The sequence below is a fragment of the Hibiscus syriacus genome, unplaced genomic scaffold, assembly GCF_006381635.1.
Source record: "Hibiscus syriacus cultivar Baekdansim isolate YM2019G1 unplaced genomic scaffold, ASM638163v2 tig00014862_pilon, whole genome shotgun sequence".
NCBI lineage: Eukaryota > Viridiplantae > Streptophyta > Magnoliopsida > Malvales > Malvaceae > Hibiscus > Hibiscus syriacus.
Window position 1 is genome coordinate 174,066 of NW_024062338.1, and position 6,709 is coordinate 180,774.

The 6,709-nt window shown below is 32.9% G+C and overlaps 1 pseudogene; it reads left to right on the top strand.

Annotated features, from left to right (window-relative positions):
- Positions 1–5,057: 5,057 nt before the first annotated feature.
- Positions 5,058–6,456, top strand: LOC120207488 (annotated as a pseudogene).
- Positions 6,457–6,709: the final 253 nt, after the last annotated feature.

Here is a 6,709-nt window from a genome sequence, read left to right on the forward strand (position 1 = left end):
ACTGAGGGAGTCACGATTGTTTTTAATTTAATGCATTATGGTCCTCAAATGGATTTCTGAAATTTTTGTTTTTAACTCTTAAGTTTACGCGTATTTCATGTTGGTCCCTTACAACCCATGGTCATACTGGACAAATTTTATTCGAGTCCCTTTAACTACATCTCAATTTTGATTATGCTCTCCCTTTTATTTTGCATCAAATTTAAACACTGTTTTCTTTTATTTGAATGCTTATTTTTTAGGAAATATACCAAATGTGTTTTATGTTTGCGTTTTTTTCATGTCTAATAGTCAATCCCAATTACATATTTGAATTTACATGCTTAATTGTTTGCGTATTACACGTTAATTATTCTCATTGGTGTTTAATTGTTTTAGTCTTTCGTGTGTTGTTGGGAAGTTTGACTTTACCTTTATTACTACTTTTAAATCTTGGGTAGCTATTTAAAGTCTTATTTAGGATTTAGTTTGAATATAGTTGTTTAGTTTATTTGATCCTTATCCCATATCTAGTTTCGTCAATGATGTTAACATGTAAAGGTTACTAATAATTGGATTTTATATTTGTGTGTTCGTAAATCTGGTTACTTGGCAGCGTGTAAATGTGTAATTTGATGCATATAGGACTAGGTTTATTTTAATTTCTATGCATGTTAACCTCATGTGCATGATTCAACCCTAACGTTTTTTTATTTATTACATTTTAATCCTAATTTTCATTTTTAATACTTGTATTATTTAGTATTTTCAATTCTAAGAACTTAATTTCATTTAGTCTCTTAAATGTTGATTTTGTTATTTTTATCATTAATTATTATTTTACTATTTTATCTTTTAACTATGTTTTTATCATTTAGTACATTAAGTTTTTGTTTGCGATATTTTGGTTTTAAATTTTATTGTTATTTAATCCTAAGTTTCTATTTTACTATGTTGGTATTTTAAGTTTATTAATGTCAATTGAAAAGGGATTTTTCTAATTAATTTTATTGAAGCAAATTAATCATTTGATAAAAAGATCATATTTTAAGTTATATTCGATTCAGGATTTCCACCATTACGACAACGTGTAAGCGACACAGTACCAATTTTGGGCGCTGTGGGGGCGCTAATCCTTCCCCACGCGTAACCGACTCCCGAACCAGTTTTAATCGAATATTTGGTAAACGCAGACCAACTGTTGTCTTAAAACGAGTTTTATTAAAATTGTTTTTAAAAGACATTTTTAGGTATTCGACCTACCTAACCCAAAGGTTGATGGTGACTCTATCCTATTTATCCAATTTAATTCAAAATCACCAATTTTTCCAAAATTAAAGTCGAAACTGTTTTCAAAACAATTAAACGATTGTCCCCGCTGAAAAACGGTTACGACACGGTGCATGTGATTAGAGGGCATGTAGATTGAATTTTTTTTTATATATGAGTTTGAAATCTTTTTTATTTTTAAATATTGGTAATTTTTACTTTTGTATTTATAAATTGTTCATATGATTTTACATGTTTAAAAAAATAATTCTTTAGGGATTTTTACGGCGGGTCGCTCTGGTGGCACTAATGTGACACCCCAGATTGGATCGAGTTACCCGCATCAGTCTATATGTGTTACATTAATGGATCAGACCGGTTCAGATTGACTCAGGCCGGTTCGGATTAACTCGGTTTGGTCTGAGTTGACTCAGACCGATTCGAGTTGACTCGAACATGTTATAGGATGTTCTAAGGCTGGAGATGAGCCCCACGTGCATGCGACGGTGTGTAGCAATGGAGATGGGGTCGGGGACGGCGATCGAGTACTCCATCAACTTCAATGAACCAAATTAATCCACAACAACCTAAAAATTCATCTGTAAGCCTCGAAATTAAACGGAAAAGTATAAGGAGCTTACCCACATCGACGATTGGGGAAACTAGTGGCGACAGAGTGACCCAAGAGCTGAGTTTTAATAAAAAAATGGTCGGTGAACACAATGACGATGGCGATAAAGTAAGAGGACAATCGATGCAACCGAAAAACATGTTTAACCGAGGCAACAGGGGTTCGACGGATTTTTCCTGCTTCACGATGGACGGTGGTTGATTCGGGTAAACCAGGGGTTGGAGTTAGATAACGGGCTACTACCGAGCTCACTAGACGCAGCAGTGCACTTCACCGTCGATCGGAGGAGGCTGAATAGAGAGCAACAATGGGTGGTTCGGGTTGGAAGAAATAGGTTTGGGTTTGAGAATGGTTCACGATCGGGGTTTCTTTTATTTTATTTTAGGTTATAACCCAAACCACATTGATATAAAAATATAGTTTATTAAATAAACCATTAATAGGAGCCTAGCGTGATGATTAGGGCTTGAGTACCCTTAACCTTAGGGTTAAGGGTTCAAGCCTCCTTAACCATCAAATCCTCATTTTTTTTCAACTGACCAGAAAAATAGGATAATTCAAGGTTAAGTCCTTGAACTTCCCATAGGTTTCAAAATAGAGTTGTAACTTTTGAAAATTTGTAAGGTGGTCCTCAACTTTCCTTTAATTAAATTTTGGGGTGTTACATTTAGTATCCCCATTATTATTTTTGTTCAATTTTGGTCACTTAAATATTTTTTTAAATACATTTTAGTTTTATTTTGGTCACCCATTGTTTAAAAATTAACAGAATTATTGACATGACATTTTTAATGATGATGTTGTGTTACCTTATAGTGACACGTCAGTATCATCGTTGTTTTTTTAAAGGTCGGTGACCAAAATGAAACCAAAACGTAATATTAAATATGAATTTAGAAAAAAATAATTAGATGATAAAAATGGAACAAAAAAATAGTTAAGAGTATAAATATATAATTACCTTATTATTTATTTAATATGTTAATTTGATCTAATAAGAAGATTGCACATCTTTGGAAGAAAAATAGGAAAGTAAGAATGTTAGCCAAGAGAATTAAATCCGAGTCTTAGGGAAGTAATCTGGCACTCAATACTTTTTGTTTACCGAGGGTTCGAATCCCTCTCTTTCCGAGGATTGTCTCAGGAAATGCGACTAATATATGGTATTATCGGATATATTAAAAGATATTTAATAAATTTGGTTTAGCGTTACTTATTATGTTGATAGACTAATAATGTTTTAGGTAGAAAACATGAAAAACTATTAAAAAATTTGGTAACCGGTAAACTTTGGTTATCGGTAAGTATCGATACATATATATAAGTGTCCATACTTATTTCACTGTGGAAAATATTAATTTAAGGTTATTTTTTAGTGAGTTTTAAGATATTAATTTAGTAATTATACACGTCTAATGGTTTATTTTTATGTTACGGTATATTATTATTAAATTAAAAATAAAACATAAATAATATATTTATTATTATCTTTGGTTAAAATTGTTAAATTTAAATTCTAAATAATATTTTATAAAATATCAAAACAATTAAATAATTTTTTTGTGTAAAATGAAATTATTAAATTAATATTGTAGGTAGAAAACATGAAACATTATTAAAATTTTTGAAACATAAATTACATAACTTTCAACAGGTAAAAATATGATGTAATAGGTAGCGTTTATATAATAAAATAGGTTAATTACTGGAAACATTATCAAGCACAATAAAATATTAGGTACCGCTTATATAATGTAATAGGTAGCGCTTATATAATGTAATATGTAGCGCTTATATAATGTAATAGGTAGCGCTTATATAATAAAATAGAATAATTACTAGAAACATTTTCAAGCATTTCAACATATCCGGTAAATTTTATCGGCTTTGTCATAATGAAACTGGTTTTGTCATATTTTTACCTGTTATATTGTAAAGTATCGATATATTTTTATAAAGTATCGATACTTTATAAGCGCTATTACTGCTTTTCTTTTAAATTTCAAAAGTGTCGATACTTATTTAAATGGAATCGACACTTTCAACATATCCGGTAGATAGTTTAATGTAATAGGTAGCGCCTATTTTTGTTTTACCGTTTACATTATTATACTTGATAATATTTCCAGTAAATAACCGGTTATGTTATCCTTGGTAATATTTTAGGCGTTTACCTAATATATTGTAATAACAAATTAAATAATTAACATATTTTATTATATAAACACTACCTATTACGTTATATAAACGCTACCTAATATGTTATTGTGCTTGATAATGTTTCCAGTAATTAACCTATTTTATTATATAAGCGCTATCTATTATATTATATAAGTTGTACCTAATATGTTATTGTGCTTGATAATGTTTCGAGTAATTAACCTATTTTATTATATAAGCACTACCTATTACATTATATAAGATGTACCTAATATGTTATTGTGCTTAATAATATTTCCGGTTAAATGATATAACATAACCAGTCACTTATTTAACCGATCACGTCGTTTTTTAAATGTCGCGCCGCAGTACTTCCCGTCTTTCCGTACATTCACTTAATTCGGCAATGTAACTGACTACACCGATTATAATAATTAGGTCAAATTCTAAATTTAATATATAAAAATAATAATATTTAATTAAATTGAGATTAAAATTAATTATATTAATATATTCTTAAATCAATATTAATATATTTTAAAATTATATTATATTAATATTAAATATTAATTATTGTGATTGAAATATCGTTTTTTATATAAAAAAAAAAACTCTAATTTCAACTCGTTGAATTAACTTGTATCAGAAAAAAACCACTGAATTACCTAAATATTACTTTTAATATAATAGAAGTATCAAAGTTGTAGTTATACCTTATTATTCTTCCTTCACCCTGAATTCGATTATATTGTCAAATGTTCGTACATTTGTACGAAATTAACAAAGCAAACAGGTGGAAGGGGGGAACTGGGTTTCAACCAATTGGTTCATCAAATTTCATCAACTTTTGTGAAGGGGAAATCAGATTTGCTGTCTTGGTATGATTTCCAATCCTGTTGAATTCAATGAACAACTTCTGATTTAGCTGCTGTTTTATCGCTTATTTGTGTTTCGAATTTTTTTATATATATTAACAATAGCTAATCTGTCTTCTCTACAATTCCTTAGAAATCAAGTGAATTGAAAATGTTGCAGCATCAAATCGTTCAATCCCCTGCTAGATTAGGGTTAACAACCCTAACTCACCTTCTTCAAAACTCCACTCCTCCAAATACCTTCTTCTCAACCCCAATCCCAATCCCAGCAACAAACACTCAACCCCAATGTTTCTGCCGTAACTACCTCTTCAACCCTCCTTTCGCTTCTCCCTCCACTCCCAGAGCTCAGTCCCTTCTTCTCCAAATGGCTTCTTTAGCTTCCAAGCTCTTTGAAGTTTCCCCGAATCGGCCCTTTGGGTTCCGGCTTTTCGAGGGTCTCTCCCTTCTTTTCTCTCTCACAAATACAATCAATGCCGCCGCCTCCACTTGAATCCACCCTACTTCCTAAAGAAGTCATCTCGTTATTCGCTTCCCTCCAAACGCAACTTTCGAAGCCGTCGGCCAACTCCAAGAAATCCTAGATCTTCAGATGCTAAGCAGAAGATTGCAAGGGAAATCAGGTTTTAAAGATGTGCAGTGCTTGCTTTGCTAATAAACTTAAAGAGGCGGAAAGGGTTCTTGATATTATTGTCGATATTCTAGTTATAGGAGCCAAAGAGGTTGAAATTGGAGGATAATGGTGTGAAGGATGATGATGATGATTCTTGTACCACAGTTGCATCTCAGTTGAATTGTCAGATATTTTGTCCTATGCACATCGGATTATTACACTACTTTCGCACCTCCTGAATTTGGTGCTGGACAGGCACCCTTCGTGGGCACTCCCCCCTGCTCCACAGGAGGAGCAATGCGTGCTTCTCAGCTGTATGCTTTTGCTGATCTTGATGTGGTTTACCTAAAAACAGTCGAGACTAAGGAGAAACTGTTGAGGTGATCATCGAGCCACCGCCTGAGCAGCCTTCAGATACCAATCCACTTGCCATTTGGCAGCCCTTCAGGGTTTGCTTCCTCCAAATTTTACAGTTCCTTCAGGCTGGAAACCCGGAATGCCAGTGGAGTTGCCAACCAACTTGCCAGTGCCACCACCAGATGGAAGCCTGGGGACCCAGTGCCACTGCCTCCATTGGAGCCTTGCCTATACCTAGGATGGAAGGGCAAACATATGGCCTGTTCCACCTCCAGGGTTGCATAGGCAACCCGAACGAATTCAAGTGCGACATGTTGAGCTCGATATTCTTGATCCAGATGATGATAGCAGTGATTATAGTAGTGATGATGGAAGCTCTGATGATGAAGATTAATAAAATGGTAATATGAACTACTTGAATTAAGTGTACTTCTAACTCTTACAATTTCGAACAAAACTGGACTTTTGAGTTTTCATTGTTTACCTCTATGCTATTGTTTCTTGTCATTGTAACTGAATTGGAAAGAAGTACTAGGCTCTGCTTTACACTAAGATGTTACCTTGGTAAAGAACATAGATGACTATAGAGCTGAAAAGCAATTATTGAAGCATCATTCTTCATTAGAAATTTGATGCCTCCAGAAAATGAATAAATGGTATTTGTAGAACTGCAAGAATCATCACTCTATTGTTCCCATGAAATGTGAATAAAGAGGTATACATCTGTGAAGTTTCCGCAACTTGGTACTCCTGACATAAGGGAGATGAAACGGTAAGTTAAATTATATGGGGATGGTTGACATGATTTCAAGATGATTCTCCACT